Here is a 26,697-nt window from a genome sequence, read left to right as displayed (position 1 = left end):
TAAAAGAAAAAGAAAGCAATTAGGAAGTGCAGGCTTGGGGAGACGCATGAGGCAGGAACTGACCGCTGAGGCCTGGGTACGCCTGTTGTGGGCCGACAAGTGAATGGATGAGGCGTGTGTGAGCTATGACTCAGGGGCCATCCTGGCTCTGGGGGATACTCCCTGGTTCCTTGAAAGTCTGCAGAGAGCTGTGCTGTGCTTGAGGGGTGTTGAGTAAAAACCACTTGGCAAGCGCAAGTGTAATCCAGCAGCAAGTAAGTGTTCACCCATGGGGTCCTTGGCATCATTCCTTTCGCGGCCTCAGCCCCATGCAGGATGGGAACAACACGGGCTGGATTCTGCCGGGCTCCTTGCCTCAGTGGGTCACTTTCCCCTCCCATCCGCTCGCTCCCTGGCACGGGGTACAGGTGTGAGGCTCCCTCCGTGCTCCCGCGATCATTCAGCCCCACGCCGTCCTTTGTTCCCGCTGGCTCCTCTCATCCGCCAGCTTCCAGCCCCAGGGAAGTGTCAGAGGTGGGTTGTCGGTTGTCAGGCAGCATTTTGTTGCCTGGCAACATGTAACCAGCGCCCTCCCTGTGGCTGCCTCTTGTTCAAACAGCTGGGACCAGAGACCCTGGGACCAGGGAGTTCAGAGACCTCCCTCACTTCCCTAGAAAAGCCCAGAAGTGGAGGGCTTCCCTAGGCTCTGGGCTGATGGCCCCCTAAGGAGACTCCTTGGTGTGGACAGAGACCCTTAGCACAGCCCTCGGTCACCGTCCCCATGCCGGCCATGTCCAGGCTCATTCAGGTCAAGTCTCCTGCGACTCTGGCTTCTCCGCAATGGCCTCCTTAAAAGCCAAGGAGAGGGCTCACTTCCCTGACTGTCGGATGTGGGGTCCAGAGCAGGTGGGCATTGCATTGAGAGGAATTTTTGCACTTTCCCTCCAGGCCCTGCATCTGAAAAAAAAAACACAAAAAACTCCCATCTTGTCTCTCTCTTGCTCCCTCTTTCCTCCCAGCGAACATCACTCAGTTCAAGAAGCAGAAACAAGGAATTCTGACACCGAGGGTGACCTCTGGATATAAGCCCACTCCCAGAAAATGGGCATAGGAGGCCCGGGCCCGTGTAAAGCGCTAGAAGGTAGTGCCTCGGTCAGGGAGCCACACGGCCGTGCCCTTAGAGGAGAGCAGAGGCCAGGCCTGTCCTTGCCAGGCCCTCAGCAGGTGTCGTAGGCCTCATCCCCCCCCCCATGCTGGTCCCTTTCTCCATGGCTCCCCAAGGACTGCTATATACAGCCTCTGCCAGCTAGCATTCTTCCACTCACCCTGGCATCCCGCGTCCTTCTCAGCACCCCACTTCTCAGGGGCAGGAGAAGGCATCCGACTGGAGCTCCCACATCTCGCCCCTGGGTAGGTGAATAAGGAGACTGCCTCCCAGGGTGTCCCTCCCCACTTCTGATTCTCCCTGTGATCTCCCACCTCCCGCCCACCCCAACCCTGACCCGGTGAGACACTGGCTTGCTTGGCAAGCTGCCTGCTTTTCATTCTCGTTGGAAAGCATAGCTGAGTAGAAAAGACACCCTTCTTTTTGGGGGAAGGTCCCTAGCCAGGACCCTTGCCTCTGCAGTAGAGTGCACCTCTCCAGTGGGGTGCCTTTCCCATTGGCTGTAGACTCCCTCCCCTGAGAAACAAGACTCCTTGTCCTGCAGATCCAGGCTCAGATACCTGAAGAAGGGAAGTACCCGGTGGTCTCTTCATCCAGCCTCCCTGGGCCTTTGCTTTTTCAGAAGTATATAGCATGGACAAGCATAGGGCTTGGATTCACACAAACCCAAGCACACATTACCCCCTGCCACTCAGTCAAAACTTTATTCATGAGTATTCATATTACTTTATTTCTTTCTTTTTATTTTCTTCTAGTATTTATTTGTTTTTTTTCAAGATAGGGTCTCACTCTAGCTCAGGCTGACCTGGAATTCACTATGTAGTCTCAGGGTGGCCTCGAACTCATGGTGATCCTCCTTATCTCTGCTAGGATTAAAGGTGTGCGCCATCAAGCCTGGCTCATTCACTGCCCTTTGAGGTGCTGGGAATTAAACCCAGGGTCTTCCGTATGCTAGGCACGTGCTATGCCACTGAGCGGTAACCCCAGCCCTAGGATTTTGTTGTTGCTATTTTGCTTCTTAGATAAGATCTTGCAGTATAGATCAAGCTGGCCTTGAACTCATTTATGTGGCCTGGACTATGCTGAAATTCCTGCTCCTCCTGAGCGCTGGGGTTACGGGTGTACACCACCATTCTCAAGTAGGTACTTTATTTTACATGTCCCCTAATCTAACTCAGCCTCAATTTCCAGCCCAAGAATAATGAGGAATGGCAGCAGAAAGGTCGTTTTTGTGAGGATTCGATGAGATAACGCACATAAAGTGTTGGCCCGTGTGGCTCATAGTTGGCGTTTGATCAATGGTGATGGTGGTTATCTCTTAGAATAAAGCTCATATCCGGTCCTACCTGCCTCACAGAGCTAGTCTCAGAAATAAAACGAGACGAGAAACAGATCATTTCTAGGATCTCTGCAGAAATATTTCGCAAGAGTCCCAGCCACTTTATTTTTGTCTCTTTGCACGAGAACTAGGTCCTCCGCGGGCTTCCGAGTCGTGCTCGGTGACGGATGGCTAGTGTCAGGAGGGCTGAGCCAGGAGGGAGAAGGCTCGCAGGTGGCAGACCACTGCCCCGGGGTGGGTGAGCTGAGTGGAGACCAAAGACAGCCGCTGTGAGAGAAAGCAGAGACCCAGTGTGACTTTAAACAGAAAGCAGAGGCCTGCAGAGAGATGAGATGAAAACAGGTTGAAATGTCACCTCCCGGGAAACCCTGCCTCGTTCCCGGCCTCCGTCAGCCATTTGCTGGTGTTGAAATCCACGCTGAGCGCGTTGGGGAGATAGATGGGCAGGGCCCAGGAGGGGTCAGGCTGGTCTGGAGGAGAGGCATCAGTGATGGGCTTACTTGATCCAGAAAGGCCATCTGGAGGAGATGTCTGGAGGAGATGCCCAGTGGCCAGAGATGCGGGAGCCCAGCCCAGTGGGGGAAGAAGCAGTTACCCGCGGAGTCCGTGCTCCCAAGGCTGGAGAGAGAGGCCAGGGTCTTCCTGCGCGCCTAAAGACTCACGCCTAGACTTTCGTCAAAGGCAACATTTCCCAGCAGGATTGACGTCTTCCTCTTGTACCACACAGCAAAGGGGAGCTGCTTTTTCGACAGCTGGCTTCGGCCATCTTTGCAATCCTGGTTGTCAGCTATTTCCAGCAGGTGACTTGAGTCCTAGCCCCCTTCCCAAGTCAGAGACCAGGAGAGTAAGGCATAAATTGGCCGACACAGGGGCTGGAGCAGTGGCACAGTGAAAGGAACTTGCTTGCAAAGCCTGATGGCCTGGGTTTGATTCCCCAGCACTCACATAAAGCCAGATGCACAGAGTGGTGCGTGTGTCTGTCTGGAGTTTGTTTGCCGTGGTATGAGGCCCTGGTGTACCCATTCTCATTCTCATTCTCTCTCTCTCTGCTTGCAAATAAATTTTTAAAAATATTTAAATAGGGGCTGGAGAGATGGCTTAGTGGTTAAGCGCTTGCCTATGAAGCCTAAGGACCCCGGTTCAAGGCTCGACTCCCCAGGACCCACATTAGCCACATGCACAAAGGGGGCGCATGCATCTGGAGTTCCTTTGCAGTGGCCAGAGGGCCTGGCGTGCCCATTCTCTCTCTCTCTCTCTCTCTGCCTCTTTCTCTGTCTGTTGACCTTAAATAAATAAACAAATAAAAATAAACAAACAAAAAATATTTAAACAAAACAAGAGAGCTGGAGAGATGACTTAGCGGTTAAGGTACTTGCCTGCAAAGCCTAACAACCAGGGTTCAGTTTCCCAGTACCTAGGTAAACCCAGATGCACAAAGTGGCTCATGCATCTGGAGTATGTCTGCAGTGGCTAGAGTCCCTGGTATACCCATTCTCTCTCTCTCTCTCCTTGCAAATAAATAAGTAAAAATATTTTTAATTTTTTTTAAAAAAAGAAAGAAATGGTCTGGGATGGGTGTGGTGGTACATGCCTTTAACCCCAGCACTTGGGAGGCAGAGGTAAGAGGAGGATCACTGTGAGTTTGAGGCCACCTGAGACTCCACAGTAAATTCCAGGTCAGCCTGGACTAGAGCAAGATCCTACCTTGAGGAGAGAAAAAACAATAATAAGGAAGGAAGAAATGACCCAACCTAGGAGTAGATCACTCACAGAAATGGAGCCTTTGGCCCTGTGTCGTAGTGTGTACATGTGTGTCTGCAGAACCCCCTGCCCCCCGCCCTGCGCTCCCGCCCTCCGCGTCGATGGGAGTCACTGCTGCTCTGCGGCTTGGGAGACTCTCAGGCTGCACTGTGGAGAGGCTGAGGGGACACAGACTGACTGTGAGACAGGACACCTGGTGGGGATACACTGAAAGATATCAAGCCCACGGGGGTGGGCTGGGTGGCATTGGGGGGAGAGGGGAACAGAAGGCACGGGCAGCCTGAGAGCAGGTGGAACCGGATCCATGGGATGGCTCATAGGTGCCAAGTAACCCAGGAGAAAACTCAAGAACCATGCCCGGAGCCCTAGAAAGGCGGCAGGTGGTACTGCCCACATGTAGGAGATGCAGAAGGAGAAGGGGCAGGCATGGAAGGGGTACAGGCAGCAGGGAGAGGGTAGCAAGGGAGCAGGGTTGGAGGTCTGCTGATTTCGCCGCCGCCCCTGCAGAGAAACTCCGTGCTGGCCCACTTCCTGCTGGAGACTTCCACGTTTACGTCCCACAGCTCCAACCCCACGGGGCCCCTGGAGTGGGAACCCTGCCCTGTCTCTTTTTCTGCCTTCTGCATTTAGCCCCCCAGCAGGTGGGAGTAAAACCAACCTGAAGCCAACAGAGTCAGGTGTCCCCCCCAGGGATGGTCACTCATGGAGGGCGTAGCTCCCACCGAGAGTCTCCTCCCGAGACTGAGTGAAAGGAGAAACAGGGGAAAGGAAGCAGAGAGGGAGTGGAAATAGCGCCTCAAAGGAGGAAAAGAAATAAAGGGGTTGGGGTGGTTAAGGCGCTTGCCTGCAAAGCCTGATGACTGGAGTTCCGTTTCCCAGCACCCACGTAGGGCCACATGCACAAGGTGGCCCACGCGCCTGGAGTGCCTTTGAAGCTGCCGGAGGCCTGGCGCACCCAGTCTCTCTTTCTCTGCTTACAAATAAGTAAATGAAAATATCTGTGGGGGGGGGGGTGGGTGGCTGGAGAGATAGCTTAGCGGTTAAGGGGCCTGCCTGCAAAGCCAAAGGACCTCGGTTCGATTCCGTAGGAGCCACGTCAGTCAGCTACACAAGGTGGCACATGCATCTGGGGTTCGGTCGCAGTGGCTGAAAGCCCTGGCGTGCTCATTCTCTCTCTCTCTGCCTCTTTCCCCTCTTAAATAAATAAAAATATTTTTTAAAGATTTTTTTTTTTTTTTTTTAGAGCTGGAGAGATGGCTTAGCAGTTAAGACACTTGCCTGCAAAGCCAAAGGACCCAGGTTTGAGGTTTGATTCCCCAGGACCCACATAAGCCAAATGGCACATGCGTCTGGAGTTTGTTTGCAGGGCCAGAGGCCCCGGTGTGCCCATTCTTTCTCTATCTGCTTCTTTCTCTCTCGCAAATAAATAGATAGATAAAATAAAAATTTTTTTTTTTAAAAAAAACCCAATGCTGGTGACTCAGAGCACTTCTTGGCCCCTGGCCCCCAGAGCTCACCCCAGCCTTTTCTGATCAGCCGCGTCACCTGGAGCACAGGCTGTCTCCTGCTCTGAGGTCTGGGCTTCATCGCAGACAACACTTGTCTCAGTTGTAACGTGGCCTTTGTCACGTCATTGCTGTCACCAAACAGGCACACTGTCAGGGGACTCCCTCCGGCTTGCGGAATGAAGTCGCTGATTAGGCTGCGGCTGCGCGGGGCTCACGGGCTGTCCACGCGGTCTCGGGAGAGTGTCCCACCTCGCCACGCGGCTGCCAGGTGGCAGGCCTGGCACTGGACACCGCCCGTGGACTCTGCCCCCTGCCCTCCACGTGCTCGCCACGGGAATGGCGCTTCTTCCAAACATATTGTTTTTCTCCATTTTCATGCATCTTGTTAGACATTTCCAAATCAGGAAACATGGAAATATTTTTTTAATAAGAAGAAAGAAAACATTACAAATTGAGAAACTGACTCAGCAGGCTTTGCCAGCTGAGCCATCTGGTTGTCAGTTTAATAACCACGCAGAGAGGTCGAGAGCGGGCTGCGGAGACGGCAGCTGGCTTCGCTCAACGCGCGTGTGGAGCAAGGCGAGAAGAGGCCAGGAGAGCAGGACAACCAGAAACGCTCACCTCCACGTCCCCACCACGCCGTAGAGTCCAGATACGTGACACCAGCCATGTGTCTAGGCTAAATGTCCCTCACGTGTCCCCGCAGAAAACCAGTGAACAGGGCGGGAGAGATGGTTCGTCAGTTAAGGAGTTTGCCTGGGAAGCCCAAGGACCCAGGTTCAATTCCCTAGTGCCCACGTAAGTCATATGCACACAGTGGAGCACACAGCTGGAGTTCGTTCGCACTAGCTGGAGGCCCTGGCGTGCTCATTCTCTCTCTCACCCTTGCTCCCTCTTTCTCTCTTTCTCAAATAAATAATCAACTTAAATCTTTATTTAATAAAAACAACAAGAAGAAACAGTGTTGAGGACGGAGATGCCACCACCTCTGGCAGTAGAAGCCAGGGCAAGCAAGCTCGGTGTTTCACAGAAAGAAGAAGCTGCTGGGCATGGCGGCGCATGCCTTTAATCCCAACACTCAGGAGGCAGAGGTAGGAGGATGGCTGTGAGTTCGAGGCCACCCTGAGACTACAGAGTGAATTCCAGGTCAGCCTGGGCTAGAGCGAGACTCTACCTTGTGGGGGAAAAAAAAAAAAAAAAAAAACAAAGAAAAAAGAAAAGAAAACGCTGTGTGCTCTTGCTGGGGTATCACAGCTGTGTGGAACCAGCAGGTCTGGTGACGCTGGCTTCCTCGCTTGTCAAGCCTGCCTGGGGGCCTTGCACCTGTGCTATTTGCTTCTGGGACTGGAAATAAAGGACTCAGTTTAGACCTGAGACCCAGGCAGGGCTGTTACCTTGAATTGCCTGTTAGAAGTGGAACATCTGTATTTTCGTAAACTGAAAGCTAACTCTTGAAAAATAGGACATCATCATGAGTGTGGAGGGACAGAGGAAATAACTTTACACATGCATCATGGTACATGGTCTAGAAGACATAGTCAGCCTTTTATTTTTACATTTTATAATGTTTAGAGGCAAAACTGTGTTTTAGAGAAGATTTTTTTCTTTCTTTCTTTCTTTCTTTCTTTCTTTCTTTCTTTCTTTCTTTTTTTTTTTTTTTTGCCTTGATATGAACTCACCTGTGACAGGAAGAAGTCATCCAGGGCTGCCTGATCCTCAGCTAACTTTGAATTTCAATGGCCCTTTTCCACACGCCCCCAGCATTTCTCCAGTGCCTCTGGACTGAGGCTCCCATGCCCTTGAGAAAGAGCGCTCTCTCCACAAAGCTAGAATGGCAGGCCCAGCATGCTGAGGACACTTGATCATTAGGAGCTGCACGGCGGGGACCGAACAAAGGCAGAGGTAGGGACAGGGAAGGTCTCTCCTTCAACTCCAGCATCTCGGGCTCCTTCTCAGACAATGGCCGTATCCAGTCCTACACACAGCCAGTGCTGTGAGCAAGGGCCCTGCCTAGCCGGGAGGCTCTGGCTAGCACGGAGCCGCCCTCCGCCCTACCCAGCCCTGCCCGGTGCAGCTGCTGTGTCTGGGATGGGAACGGACGTGGGGTTCATCCCCTGTCTACCCTCTCGGTGCCTGTAATAAGTTAGTTTGCTAAGTTACTATGGAAACAAACCCTTGTCCTACTGGTTTGTGACAGACTGACTGGGACCTTTCTTTCCTCCATCAATTTGACAAATACTTCTTTAGAAAAAAAATTATTGTTGGGTGTGGTGGCGCACACCTTGAATCCCAGCACTCGGGAGGCAGAGGTAGGAGGATCACCATGAGTTCGAGGCCACCCTGAGACTACATAGTGAATTCCAGGTCAGCCTGGACTAGAGTGAAACATTACCTTGAAAAAAAAATTCCATTTATTTGAGAGAGAGAGAGAGAGAGAGAGAGAATGGGCACACCAGGGCCTCCAGCCACTGTAAACAAACTCCAGACACATGAGCGCCCCCTACACATCTGGCTTACATAGGTACTAGGGAATCGAACCTGAGTCCTGAGGCTTCAACAGGAAAATGCCTCAACTACTAAGCCATCTCTCCAGCCCCTGACATACTTTTTGAGCAGCAGGGCTACTGATACGGGTTAGGAACAAGATAGTTTTATTTTTATTTCATTTTTTTCCTGGTAGGCAAGTAGTTAGGGACTGGCCCACAGAAACATGCATGTCACCCTGCCTGCTCTGGCAGGACTAGAACCTGTGTCTCATCCAAGATGGCTGTGGCCACAACTCCTCAGCAGCAGCACACCTGTGGGCCGGCCCTTCCTCAGTCGAGCTCCCCAACCCATAAGGTGCCTCCCTCACACACCTGAGTCTGGTGAGGAGGCTCCTTCTAATTGGATGTTTGACTCTCGCGGATGGACAGAAGCCGCATGAATGAGCTCTTAGCCTCTCTTGGCCCTCAGGTCTCTCCGGGGCCTTTTGCTGTCTCTTGGCCGTGGTCCTCTTGGCTCTCCAGGCCTCAGCTCACTTGAGTTCTTAATGCTCCTCCCTCGCTCTGTGAGGGGGATCAGCTCCAGCTCTGGCTGGGAAGGGGGCAGGTGGGGGGCGGCTTCCTCTTTGTTTGGGTGCTTTCCTGCCTTGAAATGTGCAGGATTTCTCTTTAAGCTCTGAGCTCAGCACTCTTTCAGTAATCTCTGACCCCAAAGCAACGGGGGGGGGGGGGGGGGAGTCTTTTGCTCTGGCCTCTCCTGCTTTGCTTTCTAAGTGGTGTGTGTGAGAGAGAGAGAGAGAGAGAGAGAGAGAGACCCCCTTCCCCAGCAGCTCCATCTTCCCTCTCCATTCCTAGCCAGGCTGGGAAGGGGGGGGGGGGGCATTTTTTGTTGTTTTTTTCGAGGTAGGGTCTCACTCTAGCCCAGGTTGATCAGGAATTCACTGTGTAGTCTCAGGGTGGCCTCGAATTCACAGCCATCCTCCTGCCTCTGCCTCCCAAGTGCTGGGATTAAGGGCGTGTGCCATCACACCCAGCCAGGGGGGGGAGAATTTCTTGTGACTTGGTCTTCCCTGTTTATCTTCCCTCTGGATCCTAACTCTCTCTGACATAAACCTCATAATTCATACTTTACCACTTCTCTGAGTCCGCATTTTCAATTCTTTTTCTTTTTATGTGTGCGCATGAGAGGAATGGTGCACCAGCCACTGTAATTGAACTCCAGATTCCCCACTAGGTGCACGCAGGTGACCTGGTGCACGTGTGTCACCTTGTGAGTCTGGCTTACGTGGGACCTGGCAAGCCAGTCAAACCGGGGTCCTTAAGCTTCACAGGCAAGCGCCTTAACCGCTAAGCCGTCTCTCCAGCCTTGTATTTTCAATTCTTTATTAACTTGGACAAGGACCCAAAGTTGGAATTCACAGGCATGGAGCCTCCTGTATTTTAAGAGAGATCTGGCGCCTCTCTAGATGCTAACTGGTTCATCAGCCCAGTGGTCAGCACGGCGGAAGGCCTTCCTCCACACCGCTCGGGTTCTGACGGGGGCAGGCAGCCGGGCACAGCAAGCGCGAGGCAAATGCGCTTACGGTGGGTGTTGCGAGAGCAGTCTCACGCACACCCCGCGCGGGACGCTGGGGCGTGGCAGGTGGGGCAGAGGTGCAGCCGGGGGCGGGGTGGCAGGAGCCTTAGTGAGATGCTGACATTCCAGCCGAGGCCTGCCGTGGTCTAAGGGGGAGGGGCTCCTGGGCAGGAGTGGCAGGTGGGAAAGTCGGAGGTGAGACTCAAACCAGACGACGGAGTTGCTGAGCAGATGCCAGAGCGGGGAGGAGGAGGCTTGTAAGAGAGGGTCTGGAGGGAAGGTCTTTAAGCTCTTGGGGGGACTGGTAGTGATCTAGAATGTCCATCACGCTCTTGGCAAGGCCCACTGTCACTGCGGCAGACGTGCCTGGGAGGGGCCGCCCCAGCAGAGCAGCCCTGAGGCCAGCGAGCCAGCTCCGCGTGGTCCATGGGAGAGGACATGGCTGGGCCAACATGGAGCCAATGAGGAGGCCAGAGTGGTCACATTCTGGAAATCTCTTGAAGGCGAAGCTACAGGAAAGAACAGTAACCACCGCAAAGACAGAGGGGCATGAAAGATGAAAAGAACGGGGGGTGGGGGGAAAGGGGGCTGGAGAGATGGCTTAGCAGTTAAAGTACTTGCCTGCGAAGCCCAAGGGCCAAGGTTCAATTCCCCAGAACCTATGTATGCCAGATGCACATGGTGGTGCATGTGTCTGGAGTTCATTTGCAGTGACCAAAGGCCCTGGTGTCCCCCATTCTCTCTCTCCCCCCCCACTAATAAGTAAATAACTTTTTTAAGAAAAGGAACTGAGGAAAGCCAGATGTGGTGGCGCACACCTTTAATCCCAGCACTCGGGAGGCAGAGGTAGGAGGATCACTGTGAGTTCGAGGCCACCCTGAGACTCCATAGTGAATTCCAGGTCAGCCTGAGCTAGAGTGAGACCCTACCTCAAAAAAAAAAAAAAAAAAAAAAAAAAAAAAAACAACCACTGGGGCATAATTGTGTTTTCCTATATATCAGTGTCTGTGGCCTGCCTCCCCTTCCCCTTCCCTGTCCTGTCCTGCTGTCCTTGTCGCAAGGACAGAGGCTCAGGTGGGAGGCTCCAGGAGAGGCAGTCACACACCGGTATCTGTGTCTTGCACTGAGAGCTGACAGCCCTTCCACAGTCACTGTCACCACAACCAGTGAGCTAAGCAGGTCTGGCCTGATGACACCTGCTTCCCTGGAGACAAGGCGGGGATATGAGTCGTTCAGGGTCACAAAGCTTTGCCTTCGGTGGCCTCTCTGCTCTGCTTCTGCCAGGGCTAAGCATGCACCCACAAGATGGCCATCACACCATAGCGGACACTGCTTTAGTTCAGCTGTGTGCCCAGCCCTGCCCTCTATGAGCTGGCATGAGGAGTGCCCCCCTGTCACTGAGAAAACTGAGGCTAGACCATGCATCCGTGAAGCCACAAGACCTTACTCAAATAGGCGGTCTGGCCCTGAAGCCTGTGAATTTCCCCTTCGTGCCAAACAGGCTGGTGGCCTCCAATGCCCCCGTGCCAGCGCAGCAGTTGGACAGTGCAGGAGGCACCTGGTGTGGGCATTGAAAGGAAGAGCTCACTTTAGCTGGATAAATCAGGAGGGTTTGAGGCAGGTCTTGAAGGCTCCATTAGGAAACATCAGTGACGGCTGGAGGGATAGCTTAGCGGTTAAGGTGCTTGCCTGCAAAGCCGAAAGACCCAGGTTCAACTCCCCAGATCCCACATAAGCCAGATGCGGAAGATGGCGCATGCACGCAACGCAGCGCCAGTGCACAAAGTGGCACGAGCGTCTGGAGTTGGTTTGCAGAGGCCGAGGCCCTGACGCACCAACTCTCTCTCTCTCTCGTAAGTAAATAAGGAAAGGAGAAGTCAGTGAGGACAAAGGCAGACATGACAGGACTGAGATGTAGGCGCCAGGAAGGCTTGGGGTACTGCGACGCTAAAGGGGAAGCTGGAGGAAGAAGCTATGACGCCATGGTCTATGCGGGACACCACAGAGCAAGCTACTGAAGAGACCGTGGAGGACGGCGCTCTGAGGAGAGGCGCCGGCAGGGTTAAAGGTCTCCAAAGGGCCGAGTCAGGCCCGTGGTACACTGGAGAGCGTAGCGAGCCCAGGTCCCCCAGCTCAGCGCAGGGTCTGACTGCGTGGGCACGGCCTGCAGGCTGGGGATCAGTCATGCGTTTGGATGGAGTTCTGCACAGAGGGCCCAGCTCAATTCCTGCAAAATTCCAAGCGACAGAGCATCCCCAGGACAAGTGGCCAGGGCCCTCCTGTCACTTAGAGGCACATGGAAGTGTCTTTAGAAGAGAGGACTTTCCACTAGTCATCAGGGAAATGCAGATTAAAACTACATTGAGATTCCATCTCACTCCTGTCAGATTGGCCACCATCATGAAAACAAATGATCATAAATGCTGGCGGGGATGTGGAAAAAGAGGAACCCTTGTACACTGCTGGTGGGAATGCAATCTGGTCCAGCCATTGTGGAAAACAGTGTGGAGGTTCCTAAAACAGCTAAAGATTGATCTACCATATGACCCAGCTATAGCACTCCTAGGCATATATCCAAAGGACCTATCTCATTTCCTTAGAAGTACGTGCTCAACCATGTTTATTGCTGCTCAATATATAATAGCTGGGAAATGGAACCAGCCTAGATGTCCCTCAACTGATGAGTGGATAATGAAGATGTGGCACATTTATACAATGGAGTTCTACTCAGCAGTAAAGAAAAATGAAGTTATGAAATTTGCAGAAAAATGGATGGACCTGGAAAGGATTATACTAAGTGAGGTAACCCAGGCCCAGAAAGCCAAGAGCCACATGTTCTCTCTCATATGTGGATCCTAGCTACAGATGATTGGGCTTCTGTGAGAGAAGGAAAATACTTGTTAGCAGAGGTCAGTAAGATAAAAAGGAGACATAAAGGGAAGAGAAAGGAAGGGAGGAGGGTACTTAACAGGTTGATATTGTATATATATGTAAGTACAATGATGGAGATGGGGAGGTAATATGATGGAGAATGGAATTTCAAAGGGGAAAGTGTGGGGGTGGGGTGGGAGGGAATTACCATGGGACTTTTTTTATAATCATGGAAAATGTTAATAAAAATTTAAAAATTAAAAAAAATAACTGGAAAAGGAAAAAAAAAAGAAGAGAGGACTTTCCAGAAGAATCCAGACGCCGTTGCAAACAAGTGCTCTCCCCACTCGGGCTCAGCTTTTGTCACCCTCTTGCTGTCACAGGTCGCAGCTAGTGTCAAGAAACTGAGTTTTATTAATATTCCAAACCCAGGGAATTTGGCAGCCGCTTTGACGAAAGTTTATCTGCTGAAGAGAACAGCTGGTCACTTGGGCGCACTTCGCTGAGTGACTGAAGCAAGAGTCATTTTCTCAGAGGGGCAGAAACTGCAGGGAACAGGCCATCTTCATCTCACCGACATCTGGTGAGCACCTACTACGTGCTAAGTCCTGAGAAGGTACCAGAAACAAGCTTCAAAGAGGAGCAGACTACAGCTTTAGGCTTAGTCGGCCAGTGGACCAGTACTGAGGACCCAGAAGTAGAGCCGTGTCTGGGCAGAACTGCATCAGGTACCTTTTCATTGTTGGGACAAAACACCCAACCAGAAGCAGCTCAGGGAAGGAGCAAGTTTGGTTTGCTTTGGTTTTCTACTTACAGTTCCAGAGGGTAGAGCCCATCGTGATAGGGAAAATACACCAGGAGCAAGAAGCTGGAGTCACATCAAAAGAAAGAAAAGAGTAGCCGGGCGTGGTGACGCACGCCTTTAATCCCAGCACGCAGGAGGCAAAGGTAGGAGGATGGTCATGAGTTCGAGGCCACCCTGAGACTACAGAGTGAATTCCAGGTCAGCCTGGGCCAGAGCGAGACCCTACCTCAAAAAATAAATAAATAAATAAAAACATAAGATACATACATCCGGCACATAATGGCACAGAATAAACATTCCCGTTCCCAAAAGGAGGACTTGGGAGCACAGCAAGGGAAGATTGAAGCAAAGCAAGATTGAAAGCCAGACAGGGCAAATACCAAATCCCGAAGCTCCAGTGTCTGCTGTCTGGTATTGTGATGAAGCTTCTGGGCTTCAGAAGGCTCGTGCGGTTCAGCTGTGCTGCCTGGAAACCCCCTCATCGTCAGATCCTCCCTGAGCTTTTTTTTTTTTGGCTGCTCCCCCATGGTCCTGGCATCTCTCACATCCTGAGCTCTTTTTTTTTTTTTAATTTGAGAGATAGAGAGAAAGGCAGAGAAGAAAGAGAGAGAATGGCTGTGCCAGGGCCTTCAGCCCCTGCAAACAAACTCCAGACACGTGCGTCCCCTTGTGTGCATGTCGCAACATTGCACCCTTGAGTCACTGCGTCTGGCTTATGTGGGACCTGGAGATTCAAACACGAGTTCTTAGGCTTCACAGGCAAGCACCTTAACAGGTAAGCCATCTCTTCAGCCCGTATCAGTTACTCTCTTGTAACTGGGACAAAATACCAAACCAGAAGAGGCATATGGGAGGTGGGAATTTATTTCAGCCTATGGTTCCAAAGAGCAGAGTCCATCATGGTGGGGAGAGCATGGCAGGAGAAGGAAGCGGGGCCCACGTCAGCAGAAGGAAGTGTTGAGAGCTGGAAAAGTGGCTTAGTGGTTAAGGCACTTGTCTGCCAAGCCTAAGGACACAGGTTCGATTCCCCAGGACCCACATAATCCAGATGCACAAGGCGGCACATATGTCTGGAGTTGGCAGTGGCTGGAGGCCCTTGTGTGCCCATTCTCTCTCTCTCTCTCTCTTCTCTCTCTAATAAATAAGTAAATAAAAATAAAATATTTAGCGGGTGTGGTGGTGCACACCTTTAATCCCAGCACTTGGGAAGCAGAAGTAGGAGGATCGTTGTGAGTTCAAGGCCACCCTGAGACTACATAGGGAATTCCAGGTCAGCCTGAGCTAGAGTGAGACTCTACCTCAAAAAACCAATATACATAAGGGGGCGGTGAGTGTCCGTGCAGGACAATGGTGACCTGGGGGCTGCGGGCATCGAGAGAGGCTAAAGCGTACAGGCGGGTACAACGGGGTGGGACGGGACGGTGCATTGTGGATGCCTACTTTCCTTCTTTTTTCTTTTTTATTCTCAATTTAAAAAAAAATTTGTTTATTTTATTTATTTGAGAGTGGCAGACAGAGAGAGAAAGAGGCAGATAGAGAGAGAGAGAGAATGGGCGCGCCAGGGCCTCCAGCCGCTGAAAACAAACTCCAGATGCAAGCGCCCCCTTGTGCATCTGGCTAACGTGGGTCCTGGGGAATCAAGCCTCGAACCGGGATCCCTAGGCTTCACAGGCAAGCGCTTAACCGCCAAGCCATTTCTCCAGCCCTTTTTTCTCAATTTTTATTAACATCTTCCATGATTATAAAAAATATCCCATGGTAATACCCTCCCCCCCACTTTTTCCTTTGCAACTCCATTCTCAATCATATCCCCTCCCCATCTCAATCAGTCTTTTATTTATTTATATAATTTTTGTTTATTTTTATTTATTTATTTGAGAGTGACAGAGAGAGAAAGAGGCAGATGAGAGAGAGAGAGAGAGAATGGGCGTGCCAGGGCCTCCAGCCACTACAAACAAACTCCAGACGCGTGCACCCCCTTGTGCATCTGGCTAATGTGGGTCCTGGGGAATTGAGCCTTGAACTGGGATCCTTAGGCTTCACAGGCAAGTGCTTAACCACTAAGCCATCTCTCCAGCCCCTCTTTTATTTTGATGTCATGATGTTTTCCTGCTATTATGATGGTCTTGTGTAGGTAGTGTCAGGCACTGTGAGGTCATGAATATCCAGGCCATTTTGTGTCTGGAGGGAGCATGTTGTAAGGAGTCCCACCCTTCCTTTGGCTCTTACATTCTTGCCTATTTTCTTTTTATGCCTTGTGTGTTAGTTGATTTTCTTATTGTTCTGACAAAAAATTCCTGACAAACACAACTTAAGGAAAGGTCTGTTTTGGTTCACAACGGGTATAGTCCTATCATGGCAAGGAAGGCCTGACTGGTAGATATTAAGGGAGCTGCTTATATTTAACCCACAGTCAAGAAAGAAATGGTGGGGTGGGGGAAGGGAGGGAGAGAGAAATGCTGCTGTTCATCTTGCTTTCTCCTTGTTATTTAGTCGCGTACCCCAACCCATAGGGTAGTGCTGCCCACGTTCAGGGTGGGTGTTCTTGCTCAATTAAACTTTTCTGGAAACACCCTCATAAGATGCACTCAGAGGTACATTTCCATGGTGATTCAAGAATAATCCTTCAAGTTGATAATGAGGGTGAACCGTCAGGCTTCGTAACTCAATTAATTGTTACATTGCCTTTTTTTTTTTCATTTTATTTGTCAGTCCCAATTACTTCAATTTTATTTATTTACACATGTATCTGTGCATGTACGTATGGGTATGCCAGGGTCTGCTGCTGCGGCTGCAAACACACTCCACATGCATGTGCCACTTTGCATCCTGCTTTATAAGAATGCTGGGGAACTAAACCCTGCCCGCCAGGCTTTGCAAGCAAGAGCCTTTTACGTCTGAGGTATCTCCCAGACTCTTTGTTTTTGAGACAAGTCTCATGTGTCACAGAATGATCTTGAACTCCTGTCTCCTCCACCCTCAAAGCTCTCCAGCGCTGGGATTACAGGGGTACGTTTCCATGCCCAGTTTAATCAAGCCCAGCTTACTGACTGCTGGGAAAGCACTCTACCAACTGAGTTCCATCCCCAGCCCTTTGGTTTGGTTTAATGCTAGATATGATCACAGCTATGCCTGAAAAGATTTATTTATTTATTTATTTATTTATCTATCTATCTATTTATTTATTTATTAGAGACAGAGAGTGAGCATGGGCGCACCAGGGCCTCCAGCCACTGCAAACAAACTCCAGATGCATGTGCCATCATGTGCATCTGGCTTATGTGGAAACTTGGAGAATCAAATCTGGGTCCTTAGGCTTCACAGGCAAGCGCCGTAACCACTAAGCCATCCCTCCAGCCCCTGAAAAGATTTTTAATGCTAATTTAGTTTGACATTTTATTTTAGTTATATACTTATTTTGAGAGAGAGCTGATAGAGAATGGGCGCACCAGGGCCTCCAGCCACTGCAAACAAACTCCAGATACACGTACCCCCTTGTACATCTGGCTTACGTGGGTCCTGAGGAGTCAAGCCTAGGTCGTTAGGCTTCACAGGCATTTGCCTTAACTGCTAAACCATCTGTCCGGCCCTTATTTTGACATTTTTAAAAAATAGTTTTTATTTATTTGTAAGTACAGAGCGAGAGAGAGAAAGGGAGGTCACCAGGGCCTCCAGTTGCTCCACACAAATTCCAAAGTATGTGCCACTTTGTGCATCTGGCTTCATACGGGTACTGGGAAATCGAACCCAGGTCTTTAGGCTTTGCAGGCAAGCACCTTAACCACTGAGCCATCTCTCCAGCCCCCATCTGGATTTTTTTTATGATAATATCTTTCTCTGTCGCCCAGGCTTCCCTAGAACTCACTTCGTATCTCAGGTTGGCCTCGAGCTTGTTGCCATCCTCCTGCGTCCACCTCCCAAATGCTGGGATTACAGCTATGCGCCCTAGACCTGGCTCCCGGCAAAGACTTGCAAGTCCCTGGTCGTGTGGGTGCTGTCTTCTCCTGGGCCTGTCCACGCGCCCTCCCAAGCAGCACAGGCTGCCACACTCTTACCAATGCACCTCAGCATTTCCCTCCGCGGGGCCAAAGATGCTTGCCCAGCCTTGGAGGCTGTGGTTTCAACATTGTTCTCGTCCCCTGCAGAAGGTGACGATTTAAGTCCCTTTGTCCCCTCGGTTCTTGCTGTCCCCTGCCCCGCTTTTATCCTCTCATCCTTACTTCGGTCAAACCAGTGATCAGTGTTTACATGACTCAGTCAACTGGACGCTGTGCATAGTTAAACCCTGTAGTCAAATTTGATAGCTTTTCCTTTTCTGCAGAAGTTTGCATTTCCTTTCAGTTATGACTTACCTTGTTTGTTTATTTGCCTTCATTTCAGCTCCAAACTGTCAGCTGTCCAAATGTCCTCTCAGGAAGCTCAGGGCACGCTGGTGTTCTCCTTGTATTGTCTTCCCTGGACCTGTCCCCAGAGCCTTGGCACCGCTCCTCCCCCGGGGGCATGGTGGCCCCTTCCTCCCCGGAGCTCCCACACCAGCGCCCGGGCCTTCGTTGTCCTGCGCGGTGACCTTTTCTAGCTGCTGTCCTCTTCCTTCTGGCCTCGGGGGAACTCGGCCCTGCTGTGGCTTCCCGAGGAAGAGTGCAAGGGAGGCATACCTTGCAGAGCCCTGCACCACCAAGAATGTCTCCATCTACACCAAGCCTGGGTGGGCTTGGAGTTCTGCTCCCTCTGGATTGAAATTCGAGTTTGGAAATAATTTCCCCTTAAAAATCTGGCAGCTTTATTCCATAGCCTTCTAAATTCCATGGTTGCAGGGAGAAGGTGCAAGGTCATTTCTCTTTTTAAAATTTTTTATTTTTTTAAACATTTTATATTTATTTATTTATTTGAGAGTAAGTGTGTGTGTGTGAGAGAGAGAGAGAGAGAGAAAGAGAGAATGGGTGCACCAGGGCTTCCAGCCACTGCAAACAAACTCCAGATGTGTGAGCCACCCTAAGCATCTGGCTTACGTGGGTCCTGGGGAATTGAACCTAGGTCCTTTGGCTTTGCAGGCAAGCGCCTTAACTGCTAAGCCATCTCTCCAGCCCTGCAAGGTCATTTTCATTTCTGGTCCTCTATTTGACCTTCCCCTCTCCTCCTCCTCACAGAAGCCCTGGGTGTCCCCTTCCTTTTCCTGCTGACGCAGGGAGTCTGCGTGATGCGCCTCGGTGTGAGTGGGTCTTCATCCCTGTGCTGAGGGCTGTAGCCTTTGGCTGTTTGGTCCTGAAGAGTTTTTGGAAGGATTTCTTCAGAGATACGTCTTGGCTGCCGCCTCTTCTCCCTCCTCCGCTTCCTCCCCCCATCCAGTTCTTTCTTTCTGAAACGATTATTTGAAGTGGTAGACAAATTCACTAATTTTCTCACACTCTGCTTTCATTTACATTCCCGATATATATATATATATATATATATATTTTTTTTTTTGGAAAGAGAGAGAGAAGAAGAGAGAAAGAGACAAATAGAGAAGAGGCACCTCAGTGCCTCTAGCCACTGCAAACCAACTCCAGATGCACGTGCCCCCTCTTGCAGTTGGCTTACATGGGTCCTGCAGAGCCGAACCAGGATCCTTTGGCTTTGCAGGCAAGTGCCTTAACCACTAAGCCATCTCTCTAGCCCCCTCCTTTTTTTCCTATTTGGTAGTTCCCCTCAATCTGTCTTCAAGCTCTGCCCAAGAAAGTTCTCTCTGTACGGCATCCCAGTCTTGTCTCAAGGATGCCATGTCTTTTTTTGTGTCTACCTTGCAACTCTAATCATAGAATTTGTTTCCCCTAAGAGTTCTTCTCAGTGTATGGTTTGTATTTCATCACGAATCCTTTGTTGTTGTTTTAATTATTTTAACTCACCAATTTAGTCTGTCTTTCATGTTAGAGACTTGCCTTGTGTCTGGGGATTTCTGGCCATTTGCTTATTTTTAAAAGTAGAGTCATGATTTGCAGAGACATTGATCATACTAATAACTGGGGACTAACTCCACAATGCACGACCCATTTTCATTAACAAGGAGGGTCTAATGGGAGGGGGTAGATCACAGATGAGCCTAAATAATGGTACCAAACTGCCTGTATTCACTGAAATGAAAACTAATAAATTAAATTAAAAAAAAAAAAGTAGAGTCAGGCGTGGTGGTGCACACCTTTAATCCCAGCACTCGGGAGGCAGAGGTAGGAGGATCGCCGGGAGTTTGAGGCCACCCTAAGATTCCATAATGAATTCCAGGTTAGCCTGGGCTAGAGTGAGACCCTACCTCAAAAAAAAAAAAAAAAAAGTAGAGAAGGGCTGGAGAAATTGCTCAGTGGTTAAAACACTTGCCTGCAAAGCTAAACAAAATGGGTTTGATTCCCCAGTACCCACGAAAAGCCAGATGCACAAAGTGATGCATGCATCTGAAGTTAGTTTACGGGGGCTGGAGGCACTGGTGCACCCATTCTCTCTGTGTGTCCGTTTCTCTTCTATCTTTCTCTGCTCTGCTTGAAATATGCATATCGGTTTTTCAACATAGGGTCTTGTTCTAGCCCAGGCTGACCTGGAATTTACTCTGTAGTCTCAGGGCGGCCTTGAACTCATGACAATCCTCCTACCTCTGCCTCCAGAGTGCTGGGATTAAAGGTGTGTGCCACCACGCCCGGCTATAAAAATATTTTTTAAAGTAGGAAACTACAGACTTTTAGTTGTAAGGGATTTGAAGGAGCGAAAGAAGGCACGTGTGTTTTATTCACTTGTCTTTGTGTGGTCATACAGTCTCTCCTTTTATTTATTTTGTAGTGTTATGTAAAAAACAAACAAAGGAAAGCATGATCCACACCTGAGGGATCATAGCTATAATAATTACTGAAGCTGGGGAGATTGCTCAGTGGGAAGAACCGCTGGGGCCGGCGAAACCCCAGCTCTGAGTTCAGGGAGGGGTTGTGTCTCAAGGAAATGTGCAGAGGAGCGACAGGGGAAGGACACGCACCATTGTCTGCTGGCCTCCGCACATGCCCAGGCACGCCCATCTGCGCGTACACGTGCATTCACCCCATTACTGCCGTACACATGCAAAAATACCCTTGAGAGCAGAGCAGAGCTGCGTCTGCTCGGCCCTCCAAGAGAAACATGGAACTATTTCTTCCCAAAAAACCTGTGGCCAAAAATAGCACGAGATTAGTACGTGAATTTGTGACATGTGTAAAACACTCTAAAATTGTGAATAGGGTTAGAAATTCTTTTTCCCTTCCTCTACTCCCACAGTCCTGAATCACCAGCCTGGCTTTCTTGAGCATCACTTCCTGCGTGGTGAGTGGCACACCGGTCTCACCTCCTCACGATGCCCTCATGGCAGAGCATCTCAGGGGCAGGGGCAAGTCCAGCTTGTCTCGACCTCTTCTGTAGCCCTCATCCGAGAAGTGAGCATGGGCGTCTGGCAGTTGGTGAATGAATGGCTGTTATTGGGATCTGTTTCTCGGCTGCTCAGCTCACACAGCCCCAGGGAGATTCCACACAGTGAATGAAAACGAAATGCACAGGGCCCAGGTTCGATATTCCCCAGGACCCACGTTAGCCAGATGCACAAGGGGGCACATGCGTCTGGAGTTCTTTTGCAGTGGCTGGAGGCCCTGGCACGCCCATTCTCTCTCTCTCTCTCTCTATCTATCTACGTCTTTGCTTCTTTCTTTCTCTCTCTCTCTGTCAAATAAATAAATAAAATATTTTTTAAAAAAGAAACACACAACAGAACTGATAGAGAAACAAAGAAGCAAATTCCATATCACCTCTTAGGATTTTTTTTTTTTTTTGAGGTAGGGTCTCGCTGTAGCCCAGACTGACTTGAATAGTCTCAGGAGGGTCTCGAACTCACAGCCACTATGTCGTCTCAGGCTGGCCTTAAACTCACAGCAATTCTTCTACCTCTGCCTCCCACGTGCTGGAATTAAAGGTGTGTACCACCAAGCCCAGCTTACACATCAGCTTTTAAAACCTAGAGACATTGTGTGCTGCTTTATATTTAATTCCCCTTTTGATCTCTACTTTCTGTATCTTGGAGTGCACTCACATGTAAAAAGGATGGTTGTGGGCAGCCAATAGCAGCCCCCCCCCCCACCAAACACTAGTTTAACCTACAGAATTTGCAAAGAAAGGAAGACGGTGGAGATCCCCGGCATGGCTAAGCAGTGACGTGCACGTGACGGCGTAGACTCATGCCGTCCCCTGACCTCTGTAGCTCACATTGACGTCCTTCTGTGCACACCTGGGTGAGAGGGTTTTCGTGCCGTCTGGGGCCTGACCTCCACAGTCTTGCAGGTAGCCTAGATGGCAGTGAAGTTATGGACGACTTCTTTTGACCCAGAGTCAAATAGTTCTGCAGCCCCAACTTCAAAACATCCCTGTGATCGGGAGGCAGAGGTAGGAGGATTGCCGGGAGTTCAAGGCCACCCTGAGACTACTTAGTGAATTCCATGTCAGCCTGGGCTAGAGTGAGACACTACCTTGGAAAACCAAAAAAAAAAAAATCCCTGTGAGCGGCTTGCCACGCCCCTCTGAGGACCCTGAGAGGGGCAAAGGCCTTATGCTTCCTGACTCTTCAGTTTCTGCCCTGGCCACACCAGCAGGCACTGCTGACCGGTGGTGAGCAGCCACTTCGGGCCAAGCACTTCCATCGTGCCGTTGGTATTGCCTGTGGGTTATTTGAATCCTCCCATCAGCAGCAGGGAAGGAAACGGAGTCACAAGGCAGTTAAGTCACGTGTCCACAGCCATGGAGCTACTTATGGTGAAGGTGGAAACCTCAGGTTCTCAAACCTGACCCAGACGTGCTCTTCCAGAAAATACTCTTCCCACCACTGGTCACCCTGGCTGAGCCTCCGTGACATTTGTTTCTGTGCTGTTGGCTCGAGAAGTGGTCTTAGTCTTTTATTTATGTATTTGTTTATTTGTGAGAGTGAAAGAAGGGAAGAGAGAGAAAAAATGGGTGCACCAGGTCTCCAGCCACTGCCAACGAACTGCAGACGCACATCTGACTTATGGTGGGTCCTGGGGAATCGAACCTGGGCCCTTTGGCTTTGTAGGCAAGTGCCTTAACTGCTAAGCCCTCTCTCCAGCCCCTTTTTGTAATTTTTAATTCTTATATTTTTCCTGGCTTATTTATTTTTATTTACTTATTAGAGACAGAGAGAATGACAGAGAAAGAGAGAGTGAGAATCTCTTAGTCTTTTCCCTCTCCGTCTTTCCCATTGCCATTGAGTATTGCTGACACCAACCCCCCAAATCCTGACATCACAGCCCAGAGCCCGCGAGTCTGGGCCTTGCCTCCCTCTGTGCATGCCTAGCAGAGCCGGGGAGCACTAGAGCAGTCCAAGGCCAGGTCAGAAGTGAGGTGAGACTGTCACGGTGGGCAGGGACAGTGGCAGCTTTAGTCCTGGAGGTCAGAGGAGAACTGGCCAGCCCCAGAGGCAGCAGGGGAGCCGTGTGCCAGGCTGCGGTGACAGGAGCCGGTGGTGACACAGGGAGGAGAAGGCCGGGAGACCATCTTCCTGGGGGCATTTTGGAAAGTGCTCTGCTGTCCCCAAAAGCACCAGACTCCCCTACCCTTGTGCGGACAGCAATGAAAGGCTAATGCCTCCTTTCTTGTTGCTGGCGGAAGACTCAAGGTGGGGCTGGGAAACCCACTTAGGTTCCAGGGCCGGGCTGGGGCCGGTGGTCTGCAGGTGCGTCGCCCCCTCCCACCCGGCTCCCCTGTTGCTGCGCACCCTTCTTCCCAGAAAGCCACATATGTCAGCTTGTCTTTCCTCCACCCAGAACCTAGAATTATCTCCAGTCCTTGACCTTCTCATCCTCCGATCTCTGAGCACAGGGTCTGCCAAGCCACTCCATGCTTCTTGCTGCTGAAGCCCAGTGTATGCATTCTCTCTCTTTTTTTTAAAAACAAAATTATTTTATTATTTATTTGAGAGAGAGAGAAAGAATGGGCACGCTATGGCCTCCGGCTGCTGCAAATGAACTCCAGACCCATGCGCCACCTCGCGCATCTGGCTTACCTGGGTCCTGGGAGATTGAACCAGGGTCCTCTGGCTTTGCAGGCAAGGGCCTTAACCGCTAAGCCATCCCTCCAGCCCCAGTGTCACCGCTGCCTCTTGGTGCTAGGGGAGCTTTGAAAGAGCCGACCGTGTCCGTTTCAGCTACTTCCTTTGTGCTCTAGGACAAGTCACTCAATGTCTCTGTGCCTTACCGTTGCTTGCCTATCCGACCTTCCCGGGGGATGCTGGGAGAACCGGGGTGTTTGTTTCACAGTGCACCATCCAGCAGGCTCCCAGTAAACAGCATCCCCCCCGCCCACCATATGGCCGCTTGGAGTTCCCTGAGGTAGAAGCCCCCTCCCTCTTCCTGCAGCACCTCTGCTCCTGCATCTCTCCAGGGGGTGGGGGTGTCATCACTCGGGAATGCCACAACCAGGCACGCAGGGACCCATCCTTGCCCCAGACTTGTCGTGAGTACGTCCAGTGTGTTAGGTCGCGTGGACCTCCCTGATCACAGCATCCCAGTCAGCTCTCTGCTCTTTCCACACAGGCATCTTGGTCCCCTAGGCCTGGCTGTGCTTTCTACCCATTGGCCTTTGGGCGGTTGGCTGAGAGGGGTTTTCTTCTCTCTTTTTTTTTTTATTGACAACTTCCATGATTGTAAACAATATCCTATGGTAATTTTCTCCCTCCCCCAACTTTCCCTTTTTTTTTTAATTTTTATTTATTTATTTGAGAATGACAGACACAGAGAGAAAGACAGATAGAGGGAGAGAGAGAGAATGGGCGTGCCAGGGCTTCCAGCCTCTGCAAATGAACTCCAGACGCGTGCGCCCCCTTGTGCATCTGGCTAACGTGGGACCTGGGGAACTGAGCCTTGAACCGGGGTCCTTAGGCTTCACAGGCAAGCGCTTAACCACTAAGCCATCTCTCCAGCCCCCAACTTTCCCTTTTGAAACTCCACTCTCCATCATATCCCCTCCCCCTTCTCAATCAGTCTCTCTTTTATTTTGATGTCATGATCTTTTCCTCCTATTATGATGGTCTTGTGTAGGTAGTGTCAGGCTCTGTGAGGTCATGGATATCCAGGCCATTTTGTGTCTGGAGAGAGCACGTTGTAAGGAGTCCTACCCTTCCATTGGCTCTTACATTCTTTCCACCACCTCTTCCACAATGGACCCTGAGCCTTGGAAGGTGTGATAGAGATATTGCGGTGCTGAGCAGTCCTGTCGCTTCTTCTTAGCACCATGATGCCTTCTGAGTCATCCCAAGGTCATTGCCATCTGAAAAGAGAAGGTTCTCTACCAAAAGTGAGAGTAGCGTTAATTTATGGGTGTAGACATTAAGAGAAGAGCTTACTGGGCAGTTTGATAAGCACAGTATGTACATTTAGCCAGACAGCAGCAGACGTTACACCCCTAAGGCTCATGACCACCCCTGTTGTAGGTTTTCAGTATGAGGGGTGGATTCCCTCCCATGGAGCAGGCTGGGAGGTTTTATCAGAAAGTAGGAATCGCACTCACTTGAGCTGGTTGTCAGGTGACCTTTGAAAAGAGCCGGCTTCATTCTCCTAGCCGGTGCTGCCCCGTGTGGTGAGCTCCTGCCTCCCCCCAGCCTGCTTTGGAGAACTGCAGCCTTGCTCTGTGGACCTCCATGAGGTCGTGCAATTCCACAGGCGGGGTCATGTAGGAAGAACAAATTCCGTTGGTTACGGGTGCCAGAAAGGACGAGGTGAAGGTGCCAGCAGGTGCGGTGTCTTGTGACCTTATATGGTGATGGGCAAGCATGAAGCCTCTTTAGGCCATGAAAGGTGGGAAGACCTGCAATCCCAGCATTTGGGAGGCTGAGGCGGGAGAATCAGGAGTTCAAGGCCAGCCTGGACTATGTAGCTCATGAGCCATTGCCTCAAAAAAAAAAAAAAAAGTATCCTGAGACTACATGGTGAATTCTAGGTCAGCCTGGGTTACAGTGAGATCCTACCTCGAAATACCAAAAAATAAAGATAAGCTGGACATGGTGGCACATGCCTTTAATCCCAGCACCGGAGAGGCAGAGAGGTAGGAGGATCACTGTGAGTTCGAGGCCACCTTGAGACTATATAGTGAATTCCAGGTCAGCCTGGACTAGAGTGAGACCCTACCTGGAAACACCAAAATAAAATAAATAAATATACAATTTAAAAAAAATAAACTAAAGCAAAGTAAAATGAATGAAATGAAATGAAAGCGCCCTAATCCCACTGAGGGAGGGGCCCTCCTGGCCTCCTCACCTCTCTACTCACCCCAGCACCTTCCTGGCGGCACACACAATAGTAGGCTCCTTCTCTGACTGGCCCTTGTGACTTTGGGCAAGGTCACTCCCTTCTCATTTTTGTCCTCAAAGTGTCTCATCTGCACACTGGTTGCACCCTCAGGGAATGTCTGTAGCTCCCCTGAGTGGAGTTCCTGGACTGCGTCCGCTAAGGGGGATTGGAAGGCGGGGGTAGACTGGCCTCCAGGCAGAGGACTTCAGGGTGATGTTTCTAGCTGTATCTTCTCACAGCCACACCCGGCCACCCCAGCCTCCCTCCACACACACAGGAGATGCCAGCCTTGGGATCCATTGACCTTAGAGAAAACTCACAGGTTCAGTGATTTTTCTTTTTGAGATCCCTCCCCCCGTTTAAGAATTTGTGATTTTAGAGCCGGACATGGTGGCACACTCCTTTAATCCCAGCATGCGGGAGGCAGGGGTAGGAGGCTCATCATGAGCTTGAGGCCAGCCTGAGACTACATAGTGAATTCTAGGGCAGCCTGGGCTAGAGTGAGACTGTACCTAAGGAAAAAAGAAAAAAAAAAAAAAAAGAATTTGTGATTTCAAATTAAATCCTATCTATATACATTTGGTCTTTCAACTTGGATAGGAAAATTGTCATTTTTCTTATTGCATGATTTTATCCAAAGCTATCCTGCTAACAGTAAAAGGACATCGACAGTGTGACAATGTGTTGTTAAATCACGATGAAACCTGTTGCCTTTGGGACCCAGCTTGTACACAGTGACAGCAGCCGGGACCTGCGGAAGAAGCTGGTGGGCACACAGGGCGCCTTTGGTCCCCTAGAGGGGCCTGTGTGTGGCACCATCTCCGCTGTCCCCTCTTCAACAAACATCCCACTTCGTCCGCCCCTCAGGTGTCCACCGCCTC

The 26,697-nt window shown here is 50.6% G+C and overlaps 1 protein-coding gene across 1 annotated transcript in view; it reads left to right on the top strand.

Moving 5' to 3' along the window:
- The window catches only part of Kcnn3 (potassium calcium-activated channel subfamily N member 3), a 211,259-nt gene that overhangs the window by 151,766 nt on the left and 32,796 nt on the right, over window positions 1-26,697 (top strand). The gene's annotated exons all lie outside the window — the stretch shown is intronic.

The sequence above is a fragment of the Jaculus jaculus genome, chromosome 19 (assembly GCF_020740685.1).
Source record: "Jaculus jaculus isolate mJacJac1 chromosome 19, mJacJac1.mat.Y.cur, whole genome shotgun sequence".
In the NCBI taxonomy this organism is placed as follows: Eukaryota; Metazoa; Chordata; class Mammalia; order Rodentia; family Dipodidae; genus Jaculus; species Jaculus jaculus.
Note: the sequence above shows the minus strand (reverse complement) of the source record. Positions and strands in the feature narration are given on the sequence as shown.